At 39.8% G+C, this 14,832-nt stretch overlaps 1 protein-coding gene and 1 non-coding gene across 3 annotated transcripts in view; one reads left to right on the top strand and one right to left on the bottom strand.

The window, feature by feature from the left end:
- The window catches only part of MBD5 (methyl-CpG binding domain protein 5), a 470,039-nt gene that overhangs the window by 207,138 nt on the left and 248,069 nt on the right, over positions 1-14,832 (top strand). The window lies entirely within an intron of this gene.
- On the bottom strand, positions 12,975-13,109 carry LOC116463067 (small nucleolar RNA SNORA48). The gene has a single exon (XR_004246540.1). It is a non-coding gene; the product is annotated as a small nucleolar RNA SNORA48 (small nucleolar RNA).

Genomic DNA, 14,832 nt, shown 5'->3' with positions numbered 1-14,832 from the left:
CTTTCAGCTTGTCTTGGCTTTTGACATGTCTTCCTTACTGTGTTTCATTATTTCTAGCCTTTGATTTGAACTGAGAGACGTGTGACTCTTCCTTTCTTGTGAACACTTAGAGGCAATTATAGGTTATTACTTAGCCTAATTTCAATATTGTATTTTGGGGGATTGGGAGGCCCAAGGAGAGGGAGAGAGATGGGGAAACAGCCAGGCAGTGGAGTATTCAGAACACACAACATTTATCAGTTAAGTTTGCTCTCTTATGTTCGGGCAGTTCATGGCACCCCAAAACAATTACAGTAGAAACATCAAAGATCACTGATTACAGATCACCATAACAGATATTATAATGAAAAAGTTTGAAATATTGTGACTGTTATCAAAATGTGACTCAGAGTCATGAAGTGAGCACATGCTGTGTGTGAAAACGGCACCGATGGACTTGCTCAGTGCAGAGTTGTCACAAAACTTCAATTTGCAAAGTACAATAAGGCAAAGCACAATAAAATGAGGTATGCCTACATATAAGAACTCAAATTCACAGAACTGACTAAGGCTGATTTATTAACCACAACCGTGCATTCTACCAGCTGTGTGACCATGGGCAAATTGTTGATTTTTTTCACCCCCAATTTGTATGTCTTTAAAATTTGAGTGCTAATAATAATATAATTGTGAGGATTAAATAGAATAGATAATATAAGTAATAAGCTTGGGTTCTTAGCACTGCCTAACATGTAATTCAATAAACAGATGACATAGTTATCCCACTCTGCAAAATAATTGAAAACAGGTTTCTTCATAGCAAGCTCAATTCTTAAAAAAGAACAATGAATTTGCCCATTCTATTTATGTTTTACATCATTGTATCTGTTTTACTGCTGCTAAATTTTGTTCACATTGAAGTGTCCAAATAAGCAGTTTAGAGTTCATGTTTAAAAATATGAAAATGTGATTTATCCAGAAACCACATTAGAAAACATTATACCAATGGTTATTGATCTGAGTCTCATAGAAACTATGTACATTCCAAATTTTGTTTAAAAATGTAGGGTATGCATGGACTGTTCTAAAATTTTAACTGAAGTCAACCACTATTATTTGGAGAAATATTCCATTTATAGGACAGAGTGATTTGAGGAATCTTCTTGGGATTAAATCTCTTTTATGTATACATCGATCAGATGTTTATTTGGTCTGAAAAACTGATTCAATATTTCCACTAGAAAAATAAAAAGAAACAGATAATTTTGTTCTATTAATATTAGTTTTCTAGGTCTACTGTAACAAATTACCATAAATTGTGTAGCTTAAAATAACAAAAGTTTATTCTCTCACAGTTTTGGAGGCTAGAAGTCCAAAACTAAGTTGTTGGCAGAGCCTTGCTTTTTGAAGCCTGGTGGGGAGAATTTGTTCCTTTTGCTTGGCTGTGGTGTTGCCAGCAATTTTTGGCATTCCATGGCTTGTAGACATATTACTTCAATCTTTGCGTTCATCATCACGTGGCATTCTCCCTGTGTGTCTGTTTCTCTTCTGCTCTTCTTATAAGGATTGGATTAGGGCCTACCCTAATTTAGTATGACCTCATCTTAATTACATCTATAAAGGCTGTATTTCCAAATAAGTTCACATTCATAGGTACTAGAGGTTAGGACTTGAACATGTCTTTGGAGAAACATAATTCAACCCATAACTCTATCATATATATATATATAAATATATATTATATATATATATATAAATATATGAAATTCCAATATAAATATATTAAAATATAAATATAATATATAAAATATAATATATAATATAAATATATTATATATAAAAATATAATATTTTATATATAATATATGTTTATATGTATGTGTGTGTGTGTGTATATATATATAACTGAGAATAGAATTAGAAAAGAAAAATGAATTTTGAAAACAAATTTCTTCTGTTCAGCCTCTGAAAAGATGTTATTTCACTTGTGATAAGACATGATCTATGACTAGATCTACATGTTTTGCCTAGTAATATCTGACACCACCATTTCTTGGACATCGACAGTTCTTTGGTCATTCATTTTCCTATCTACTCTCTAGCTTTATTTGTTAAAATTCAAAGCAACAGCTATCATTTTGCTTGCTTTGTTTACTTGACGTCAGAGTTCCAACAATAGGTTTACAGATTCAAGATCACAGGATACATATGACATGCGTCAACAAATGAAATGCCCTACGACTTTAGAGATGGTATAGCATTTATATTTATAATCATACTTATAGTTATACTTCGTAAATGAACTTAGGTAAGATTTCCTTTTCCATATTTGTTTAAACGAGGGCCACCTTTTATTATTATGGGTAAGAAATTAAGAAAAATTGTTGGCATTTATGAGTAACATTTATGGATAACGTTTATGGGTTATATCATGGGTAAGAAATTAAGAAAAATTATTGACGTTTCAAAATGAACAAATTTATTTTATTTACTTACACACACACACACACACACACACACACATATTGAGATAGGGTCTTGCATTGTAGCCCAGGCTGGAGTGCAGTGGCATGAATGTGGCTCAGTGCAGCCTTAACCTCCTGATCCTCCCACATCAGCCTTCTGAGTAACTAGGACCACAGCTGCACACCACCATGCCCAGCTGATTTTTGGATTTTTCGTAGAAACGGGGTCTTGCCCAGCCATCCCATGACTGGGTGTATACCCAAAGGATTATAAATCATGCTGCTCTAAAGACACATGCACACGTATGTTTATTGCAGCACTATTCACAATAGCAAAGACTTGGAACCAACCCAAATGTCCATCAATGATAGACTGGATTAAGAAAATGTTGCACATAATACACCATGGAATCCTATGCAGCCATAAAAAAGGATGAGTTCATGTCCTTTATAGGGACATAGATGAAGCTGGAAACCATTATTCTGAGCAAACTGTCGCAAGTACAGAAAACCAAACACCGCATGTTCTCACTCACAGGTGGGAATTGAACAATGAGAACACTTGGACACAGGGTGGGGAATACCACACACTGGGGCCTGTCGTGAGGCAGGGGGAGGGGGGAGGGATAGCATTAGGAGATATACCTAATGTAAATGATGAGTTAATGGGTGCAGCACACCAACATGGCACATGTATACATATGTAACAAACCTGCATGTTGTGTACATGTACCCTAGAACTCAAAGTATAATTAAAAAAAAAAAAAAAGAAATAGGATCTTGCCATGTTGCCCAGGCTGGTCTCGAATGCCTGGGTTCAAGCAATCCTCCTGTTTCAGCCACCCAAAGTGCTGGGATTATAGGCATGAGCCACTGCACCCAACCTCATTATGAATTGTTAACATTAATTCAACTGCTTATTCTAGTAAAGCTCATTCTAGTGAAGACTCTTTCTAATCATTACTACATTTTTAGTATATATCTTCTTTTTGGTCATGTCCCATATACTATTCAGGCAATTGTCACAGATATTTCATGTGATAAAACTTACATAGAACTAACTATTCTTTAGAAATTTCTCTGTTTCTTCAAGTTCACTGGCTGGTTTCTCTGCCATATCCAATGTGCGGTTAAGCCTATCCAGTGAATTTTTCATTTTGATACTATACTTTTTAGTTTCATAATTTGCATGTGATGCTTTTGAGAAATATTTGTTATGGTAAAATATATATAAAATTTTATCCATTTTTAGGTATACTTGGTTCTTTTTTATTGATTTTATTTCTCTGCTAAAATGCTATTTGGGCATTTATTATGATGATCTTTTTCTTTATGTTCTTGGTAATAGCTGCCATAAGGTACATGTATGAATCATCTCAGAGTCTGTTCTATTGGCTGCTTTTTCTGTGAGCTTTGGTTTATATTTTTCTGTTTCTTTACATTTCTAAGAAATTTTTTATTGTATATTAGATATAGATGACACACTGTAGAGACTTTAGATTCTGTTATCTTCTTCTGAAGAGTATTGACCTTTTTTCTAACAATTAAATCAGTAGCTGTTCCCATTTATCTAGTGAAGGCTTGGTTTGATGTTTTGTTAGAGAGCGGATCTATTTTGGTTTTGTTCTTAATCCTTGGGTGACTTCCTTAGTATAGGGATATAACATTTACTCCTAAAACGTGGTCCTTTATGGATTTCTGTGGAAAGCCTGAGGTGTTACTAATCTGCTTTTATTTGATGGGATTCAAACTCGAAACTCTTTGTCTCATATAATGGGCAGTAGAAGAAATCCTTATTTTTGCTTTCCAGCTGTTACTTTCCACTGGGTTTTTTGGAGTCTTCCCCATGCATGTACAGTTTAGGTGCCAGCCTAGGTCGGAATCGATATACAAATATTGTAACTCCTCCTCTGTATTTTCTTCCTTTCTGGGACCCACTCTCCCCAACCCTTGATTTTCAGCCATTCTCTCAACCCTGAATTCTGGCCTCTGATACTTCAACCAAGTAAGACTGTGGCTTTCTGCTTAAGTTCTACTTGCTCATATACCATTGTACCTCAGGAGAGCCATATAAATGTAGAATTATATGTTGCCCAGTGATGTTATCTTCTTTCAAGGGTCAAATCCTCACTCTTTCTATTTCTGCCTATATTTGGTCACTCTCTAGTATGTCTTCAAATAATTGTGTTTTGCTTATTGGATTTAGTATTTTTTCACCATTTACAGTTGTGATCAGTGGGAGAGTTAGTGTGATTTAAGTTATTGATTAATTACTTGAATTGGTATTACTGGGTCTTTTTACTTTCATATTTAACGTGTTCGCTTTATTATTTCATTTCATCATTAGTGTAGTCACTTTGACATAGATTTGATTCCTGGTTCTGCTATTTATTACTGTGTTACTTCAAATTTCTGATCCTCAGTGTTCCTATATGTAAAGTGGAAATGATCATATGTATCTCAGAGTTGCTTTAGAATATTAAATGTGAAAATATACGTAAAGCATGTGACACATAACCTAGAAGTTGACACTTGTAAATGCTACTTCCCTTTATTACCATAATTATTCTATAAGATTGGAAGGTCAAATATTACTGTATGGGATGAATTACTTAAGATCTTACTACTAGATACCAGAAGTACAGTTTAATTATATTAAATATGTAAGGGAAGTTTATGCCTGCCAGAGGTTCATTTCTGTATTACATATATATATATATTCATTTCTGTATTATCACATCAAGAAGAATTAACTGTGATTCTGAGGAAATATAGAAAAACAAGCAGTGCATTATTGCATGGCCAGTGTTCTGGGCTGTGTCCTTTTTCTCTTCTGGGTACACTTAAAGCCAGCCCACTGTCAGGTCACCAGAAGATATTACTGCAGTATTTCTTTTCTATCAAAGAAGAACGAGTCTAAGGAAGTTTCTGATTTTAGAGCCAGATGGAATTTCCAGTGAGAAATCAGGCCCAGTGAAATAAATATGTGTGTATATGATCAGTGAAGCATGTATTAAAAAACATACCACTATATAACAAGCTATTCTATCGTGAGAGTTTCCTTATGACTAAAAGTGAGTGATTTGTACCCTTGCTAAACATGTAATTTTAGAAACTGCTTATTGAATGGTCTTTGCAATGAGTAGTTAACATCAGTGTCTGTCCTGCCTATTAGAATCATATTTTGAATGTGTGTATGTATAGATTGTTTTGTGTTATTTTTAAGCAATGCGTAGGATTTTATGTGTGGGTTTCAAAAACATTTTGCTATAGTGGAAGTAATGTTATGCTGAAGATAACAGGGGAAACTGGTTGAGGTTGCATTAATTCTCTCTGTAAGCATTATTACAGTTGCCATTCACATTTATGCCTGTTCAAATAGAAGCCCATCGATCATGTAAACTTAGGGCCGGATTCTGATCTCTAATGCATAGCATGAATTGCTACATATCTTTTTTCCACCAAAAAAAAAAATGCTCCGTAACATCTGAGATTAAAATCTGTCCTTTCAAATTGATTTTATTTTTATCTAGACTAAGAAGCAAAGTATAGTGTCAGTCCTGTCAGGATGTGATTTCTTTTTTTATATATAATTCTTACAGAATCAAGTGTTTATGTATTTCTGTAATCATAATAATAGCTCTGAGAAATATAGAAAAATTATTGTTATACTTTTTTAAATGGAACCTTTTTATCTCCCTGCAATCACATGTGCTAATGTGGATTGTAGGGAAAAGCTGTATTATTAAAAATAAATTACCTAAGGTTATAATATATGAAAAGCAAACAAACCTGTTTACATAGATTATTCTGTTTATCAGAATATATTTTATATTTTCCATTAAAATTTAACAATCATATTAAACCTTACCAATAAAGTAAAATATTTAAAATAATAAAGCTATCTTGTTTTGGCATTCGTGTGAGGGTTTTTCTTAAAGTTGTAACATAAATTGACAAAAAATTGGAAGATAATATTTTTATTTAAATTTTTTCTTACCCAAGGAAAATTAGTTCAGTTTACATGTATTTTTATATTTAGCAGTGTACATTGAAAACTTGTTATGACCAAAGCTCCAGGCTAGACCTTTTTCGGAGACCCAAAAAGATCAATCTGAATCAGCCTGCCTCAAAGAAGCATATTTAGTAGGACAAACAAAAGCACACATATCACACATAGATAAGTATAGAGTGGAGAAACTTTCAGACTGTACTTCTCAGCACTATGATTCTATAGAAGAATCTGGCTATGTGTCATTTTTTTATATGTATTTCTGGATTACAAGTGATCTTTAAGGGAACCTAGCATAGTGCCTGGAACATAATAGGTGTTCAGAAATGTTGAAAGAATGGGCGAATATGCTCTAGTGCCTGGGATAAGACAGCATGCTAGATGTAATGTGAGCCTGTGTATGTATGTTAACTGTCTCTGCTGGAAAACAAAGTATTTTAGAATTAAACTGATTTTATCTGGCTTTCACCATTTTATAGAACAAAATAGGCAAATTATTTCTTTGAACTCTGATTTCTTCATCTGTAAAGTGTGGTGACAATACCTATCTTATAAGTTTGTCATGAAGAGTGAATGAGATAATGTATGTAAAGCTTATATTTTTATAGTGGCTATAAGAGTTTAGATTAGAAATTAGTGTTACAGTTACTGTTACTATTATTTTTACTAATAAAGGGTGGGTAAAAGTACCACATTATGAGACAGTAGTTAAACCATAACATTGACTTTGCATGTGTGTAAGAAGCAGAATTTTTATTTTAAATAGGTAGCCCTTCATTCAACCTATATTATGTGATTTTTTTAAATTAAGGAAATATGTCATGAGCTATAAAATTAATTCATTATTTTACTTTGTACTTGATCATTTTGTCTTTGTATGTTGAAAACTCAAATAAGTACTTAGGCATTAGTATTTACTTTTTAAAAATGTATTCATTCAACAAATATTTACTGAGTGCTATTTGCCAATCATTGTAGTGGGCACTGGTGACACAGCAATAAACAAGGCTGATGAAGTCTCTGCCCTCAAAAAGTTTACCTTTTCTGTTTCATTTTTAATGGAGCATGTTAACCTACGGTCAAAACGACAGAGCAGGCACAGGTACTAACAAAGGTAGATCATGTCCCTCAGGCAGCATAGAGGCTAACTTTTCATCCTGGGATAACAATGCAGCTGCCAAGTGCTTCTGCGCTGGGCGATGGTACCACACCTTCTCAGCTCCCCATGGTTCCTTTGGGTCCTGTATCTGTGCCAAAGTCGCAGGGGAGCTCATAATAGGCCACACAGACAGTACATGTGCCCCCAGAGGAGGGCTCTTTCCCTGGCCATTCCCCTATGAGCAGTCAACCACGGGGGCCATGTATTGAACACCCAAGGAGTAACATGCAAGTCATACTGTAGGCCTTTCCCCCAGGGAGCTACAATGGCCAACCACTGGCAATGGGGAGCTTGGAGGGTCCACGGCCATAGCCAGGTTTTCTATTCCCCTGCCTTCAGGTGCTCTAGGTCAGGTAACAACAGGTTACCATTCATTGCCATACCTGGCTGGAGGAAGTCATCCTTAGAGTGTATCTGCAACTGAATGGAAGTGGCAGCCTGTTGTAAGAAAGCCTCCACCAGGGCCAGGCTGCCTTTCTGTGGCTGTTCATTCGAGGTTTAGAGCACCAGGTCCAGCGTGGAACTCCAGCCCCACAAAGACAGGAGTGTGACATGCAAGTATAACCCATTCTTCAAGAGCCCATTATATTGCCCAATCATACCTGCAGCTTGCGGGTTATATGGCACTTGTAATCTCCACTTTATGTCCATTTGTTGTGCCCAGTGTTGTAGGTGTCGTCCAGTGAAATGTGTTCTCCTATCAGTCTCAACGGCCAGAGGGCAACCATACAGGGGTCATAAGTGTTTCAGGGCCTGGATGGTGTTCTGTTGGTCAGCCACCCTGCAAGTGTAGGTGAACAACAGGCCTGTGGCCATGTCCACATCTGTTAGTGCATGCGTATACCCTTGTGACTTTGGCAGCAGCCCGATGTAGTCTATTTGCCACCTGGTCAAGGGCACTCGCCCTGTTGTTACTTGTTGTGTAACATTGGACAGCTGCCTCCGTTTAGGGCATGCCTGAGCACACGCCAGGCATTTCTGAAAAGCCTCCCAAATGTCTTGCGTGGGCGGGGACAGACTCCAACGCGTATTGACCTGTTGTATCAGTTTACCCCCTGCATGTCCCAGTTTCCAGTGTAGCCACAAGGCCACATCTCATGTAGGTGCCAACTCTAACCATTGGACCTTGGCCAAGGCATCTGCCTCATCATTGCCAGGGGTGGCCAAAGGCATATGGCCTGACACATGATAAACAGTTACCTGTTTTTGATGACCCATTTCCCAGAGGTCTTGCCACATGGCTTGACCCCAAATGGGTTGGTGGCCGACTAGCAACTGCTGTATTTTTCGGGTAGTTAACCACAAAGTTAAGCCTTGGTAGACTACCCAGCTATTGATACAGATTACCATCTATGTCACCTCCTTGGTGATCACCATCCACACTGCTCTAAGTTCAGCCCATTGGCTACTTTGTCCACACCCGGTTTCAAACCATATGGTGTCAGTACTAGGTTGGACTGCAACAGCGGTCCAAGGAGTTATAGCACCTCGGTTAGACCCATCTGTGTACCATGGCCTATCGAGAATGGGGGGACGCCCTCTCTTAAACGCTGAAGGCTCAGGGTCTAGGGGTGCCTCAGGCTCCATGGCCTTAGGCCCCATGACCTTATCTTGCATTAGGACTATAGGTCCCAAGAACTCTTGCAGCTCTGCTGCTAAGGTACTTGTACTCAGAGTACTCCACTGCTCCAAGTAGGCACTCCACTTTGCCAAAGTGGATGTCTGTGCCATCCCAGTCCAGGGGGTCGTCACCCATGAATGCACCCATCCTGCTATAGGCTAAGTCATCCACACGATGACTGCACCCTGCCCTATCACACTCTCACAAGCCTGAAGGGTGGCATATATAGCTGCTAGCTGTTTCTCTATCAAGGAATAACAGAACTCAGCTCCCTTCCGTAGTTGGGACCAAAAGCCTACTGGTGTTCTCAAGTGCTCTGTGCACTGCCACAGGCCACAAACAAAACCATCTGTGTTCATCTGTGGTCACGTGCACATCCAGCTCAAATAGGCGCCCCTGGTCCACTACCCATAGGGCTTATGCCTGCTGAATAGCCCGCTTGGCTGCCAGGAAGGCAGTCTCAGCTGCATCATTCCAATCCCAGGTAGCTCCCTTCTTTGTTAATCGATGGAACGGTTTTATCATTTGAGCTAAATGAGGCATAAATGCCCACCAATATCCCAGGAGGCCCACAAAAATTTGCAGCTGCTTCATTGTAGTGGGCTGGAGATATGCCTGAATCTTATCAATGATAGCCTCTGGGATGGCCTTTGTCTTACCTGACCAGATCACTCCCAAGAATTTGACAAATGAAGCAGGCCCTTGGACCTTAGATTTGTTGACGGCCCAACTGCACGCTGCCAAATGTCGCCACAAGAGGGGTGCCACCACTTCTAAATCTGCAAAAGAATCAGAGGTTAACATATCATCAATATAATGGAATAGGTGGACCCCTTCTGGCATTGGCCAGGCAGCTAAATCCGTAGCAACTAGACCATGACATATGATGGGGCTGTGCACATAGCCCTGCAGCAACACTGTAAAAGTTCATTGTTGCCTGTCCCATGTGAAGACGAACTGTTCCTGGCTCTCTGGAGTGATGTCAATGGAGAAAAATGCATTGTCTAAGTGCACTACATAGTGGTACTGTCCCACTTCCATCATCAAACGGTCCACCAAATCCATCTTTGATGATACAGCTTCATGCAAAGAGGGTGTTACTTTTTTCAGTTCCCAATAGTCCACCATCATCTGCCAGTTTCTATCAGGCTTTCTAACTGGCCACACTGGAGAACTGTAGGGGCTATGGGTGCCATGCACTATCTGCACCTCTTCCAGCTTTTTGTCTCAGTTATCTCTCTATGTCCACCCAGCAAGCAGTATTGATGGGTGGAAGTAACCCGTCAGGGTTGTGGTAGAACCTGAGGCTGGTGATGCGTATGTCCGTGCAGTGCCAGCTACACCACATGCACTCGGAGTCTGAATTCCCTGGCTGTGGTTTGTAATGCCAAGCCATGTAAAATATCCACCCCCAGAATGTATTCAGGCATGGGAGAAACACACGCAGTATATAAACGGGGAGCCAAACAACTGATGCCAAGGTACAGAGATACAGGTTTCACTTTCACTGACGCGCTTTCATAACTGTCAATGTAAGTAGATTTGCCCAGAAACTTATTCAGGTTCCCATAAAGAAGGTTGCAATCCGCACCAGTATCCACCAGTGCCAGCACCCACACCCACTGTACATTGGTGAGGGACCAGTGGATCCCTAATTCCACGTGGCCTCCAATCGTCCAGTGTCCCCTCAAACTGGGCATCTCGGCAAGTTCCCTAATCAAACAGAAACAGCTCTACATGTCCACCTGGCTGCAGCAAGTAGTCTTTGAGCTAAAGCACCCGCGTGGGACCGGGTGGCGCAGCAGTGTACTTCTCCCCCTTTGGCATTTTCTGGAATTGCTGCTCTGGAGACAACTGTCTCCACAAAGCTAAGAGTACTTCATTGGGCTGCTTATTGATTTTCTCTTGGTCAACCCCAGGCAAAATCAAATCTATCCATATCCATGAGCGTGTCACTTGTTGAGGCCCCCTTTTCTCCCATGGGGGCCCCCCTGTGGGCGGGGCATCTTCCCCTTCTTTAAGGCGCAGACCCCTTGGTCCTGCCAGTGGCCTTCTGCTTCCCCGAGAGCCGCCACAGCAATGGTCATTTCATGTATGTGTCACCCTACGTACAGGGTGGGGACAGCAGCTAGGGAGCCAAAGGCGCTCAGGGGTGCAGAACCCAACACGAGACTCCTCATGTGGGAGTGAAATGTTCATCATCTGGCCTCTGGGTATTCAGGTCAAACATAGCCTGCCTCATACCCATCTCCCGGATGACTTGCACCAAATCAGCATGTGACTGCCATTTACTCACAGTTTCAGGTATTTCACCAGTGTCGTTCCACACAGTCCATATGGCTGCCCATAGCCACTCAGTCAGGGTGTGGTCACCTCGCCCTTGTGCCAACTGCCCGCTCACCTGCAACCAACGTGCTGCATCCCTCAGGGACTGGAGGTGTAGTTCTTCTAGTGTAGTCAAAAATGTCCATCCAACTCTGCAAGCAAAGACTCGTTCATTCTCAGTGCTCTGTGCTTCCAGCTGCTTCAGCATCTTCTCCATGCTCGCTGGGGACCCATCTACCTCTGCCCATGTTTCCATCAGAGCCCATCCAAGCAGCACAGCTGCCACTGTGTATCACAACCCATGTTGTGGACCCATGGCTGACCCAGAATCAGTGGGGACCAAAGGTTCACTTACCTCCGGATCCTATTTGATATGCCAATTGTCAGGTTCTAACTGAGGTCCAAGGGGAGTTGGTGGGTGAGTGGCGGGTAGCGGGAAAAACACTCGAGGAATTGTAGACAGTTTTGACATGGCTTTACTCTCTCTCTGGGTGCAAGTGAGCCATATGTGCAGCATTAGCAGGGTAATTATACCTTTTACAGACAATAGTGGGTCTGAGCCAAGCATGAGCTCACATAGGTCATCACCTAATGCTCCTCACGTGGTGTGGTTGCATAATGTGCAGGGTTGTGCACCTGCACCACAAACCCACTGAGTCATGCCGCACCAGAAGGCCACCTCAGCCTACTCCTGACTGAAGTGCAGCCATTTCCCTCACAGCTATGTAAATACCTTGATTTAAAAATAGTTTATTGCTAACAACAACAACAACAAAAAAGCTAATGATCACCTGAGCCTTCAGCAAGTAATAATCTTTTTATTAGCGAAGGGTTTAGCCTCAATGTTGACATCTGCTGACTTGTCAGGGTAATGGTTGCTGAATGTTGGGTTGTCTGTGGCAGTTCTTTAAAATAAGACAATGAAGTTTGCCACATTGGTCGACTCTTCCCTTCATGTAAGATTTCTCTAGCATACGATGCAGTTTGATAGAATTTTAGCCACAGTAGAACTACTTTCAAAATTGGAATCAATTCTCTGAGACCCTGCTGCTGCTTTATCTACTCAGTTTCTGTAATACTCTAAATCTTTTGTTGTCATTTCAACAATGTTCACAGCATCTTCACCAAGAGTAGATTCCTCCTCCAGAAGCCACTTACTTTGTTAGCCGTAAGAAGCAACTGCTCATCTGTTCAAGTTTATCATGACTTTGCAGCAATTCAGTCACATCTGCAGGCTCCACTTCTAATTAGAGATCTCTTGCTGTTTCCAGAACATCTGTGATACTTCCTCCACTGAAGTTTTGAACCCATCAAAGTCATCCGTGAGGGTTGGAATTCACTCCTTCCAAATTCTTGTTAATATTGCTATTTTGACCTCTTCCCATGAATCAAGAATATTCTTCTCTCCTGCCCCCGTATTTTCCACACGTGAACCAGGCATGGGCACAGACCAAAAGCCAAGCTGGGATAAACAAGGAATTGCTGTATATCTGGCTGATAAGAGATAGGCACCACCAACCAGATGCTGCTCTACCCAGGTCAGAGATAATGAATATTCCTAATGGCATCTAGAATGGTAAATCCTTTCCAGAAGGTTTTCTATTTACTTTGCCCAGATGCATCAAGGAAACACTGTGTATGGCAGGTATAACCTTACAAAATGTATTTCTTAATTAAAAAGACTTTAAAGTTGATGCATTTTCAAGTTGAAAGACTTGATCCATGGGCTACAGAATAGATATTGTTTTGGCAAGCATGAAAACAACATTAATCTCTTTGTACATCTCCATCATAGCTCTTGGATGACTAGGTGCACTGTCAATGAGCAGTAATATTTTGAAAGGAGTATTTTTTTCTGAGCAGTAGGTCTCTCAACAGTGAGCTTAAAATAGTCAGCAAATCATGCTGCAAACAGATGTGCTATCCTCTAGGCTTTGTTATTCCATTTATAGAGCACAGGCAGAGTAGATTTAGCATAATTCTTAAGGGCCCTAGGATTCCTGGAATGGTTAATGACCATTGGCTTCAATCTAAAATCACCAACTGCATTAGCCTCTAACAAGAGAATCAGTGGGTCCTTTGAAGCTTTGAAGTTGAACATTGACTTCTTCTCTAGCTGTGAAAGTCCTAAATGGCATCTTCTAATAGATAGATGGCTGTTTCAACTACACTGAAAATCTGTTGTTTGTTCATCAATGATCTTAGCTAGAGCTTCTAGATAACTTGCTGCAGCTTCTCCATCAGAACTTACTGCTTCACTTCGCACTTTTGTGGAGATGGCTTCTTTTCTTAAACCTCATGAACCACCTTGCGTTGCTAGGGTCATACTTTTCTTCTGCAGCTTCCTCACCTCTTTCAGCCTTCAGAGAATTGAAGAGAGTTAGGGCCTTGCTCTGGATTAGACTTTGTTTTAAGGAAATGTTGTGGCTGGTTTGATCTTCTCCCCAGACCACTAAAACTTTTTATCAGCAAAAACGCTATTTCACAGCAAAAAGGCTGTTTTGCTTTCTTATCATTTGTGTATTAACTGAAGTAGCACTTTTAATTTGCTTCAATAACTTCCTTTACATTCACAATTTGGCTACCTGTTCAGCACAAGAAGCCTAGCTGTCAGCCTGACATGTCTTCCTTACTAAGTTTAATTATTTCTAGCTTTTGATTTGAATTGAGACATGTGATTCTTCCTTTCACCTGAACACTTAAAGGCCATTGAAGGGTTATTACTTGGCCTAATTTGAATATTGTTGTGTCTTAGGGGAGAGGGAGAGACATGGGGGAACAGCTGGATTCTGGGGTAGTCAGAACACACGCATTTATCAAATGAATTTGCCTTTTTATATGGACATGTGTTGTGGCACCCCAAAACAGTTACAGTAGAAACATCCAAGGTCACTGATCACAGATCACTATATTAGATGTAATAATGATGAAAAAGTTTGAAATATTGCAAGAATTACCAAAATGTGACACACAGACATGAAGTGAGCACATGCTGTGGGAAAAAATGGCACCCATAGACTTGCTGAATGCAAGGTTGTCACAAACTTTACATTTGTAAAAAACACGGTTATCTGTGAAGAGCAAAAAAAAAGCTGTGCCTATACATTTATTCCTGCACTGGGGAAATGGGAGATCAAGGAATGTTTACCAGAGGATGACATATAACATGAATCTCTTTTATCATCTAAAGTAAAAAAAAAAATTATGTCATACATATTATTCCTATTTGTAGAAGAGGAAGAGATTGAAGTACAGAAAGGCTATACATTCT

This window comes from Hylobates moloch, unplaced genomic scaffold, assembly GCF_009828535.3.
Source record: "Hylobates moloch isolate HMO894 unplaced genomic scaffold, HMol_V3 SCAFFOLD_24, whole genome shotgun sequence".
Classification (NCBI taxonomy): domain Eukaryota; kingdom Metazoa; phylum Chordata; class Mammalia; order Primates; family Hylobatidae; genus Hylobates; species Hylobates moloch.
This window is presented reverse-complemented; position numbering and strand designations above follow the sequence as displayed.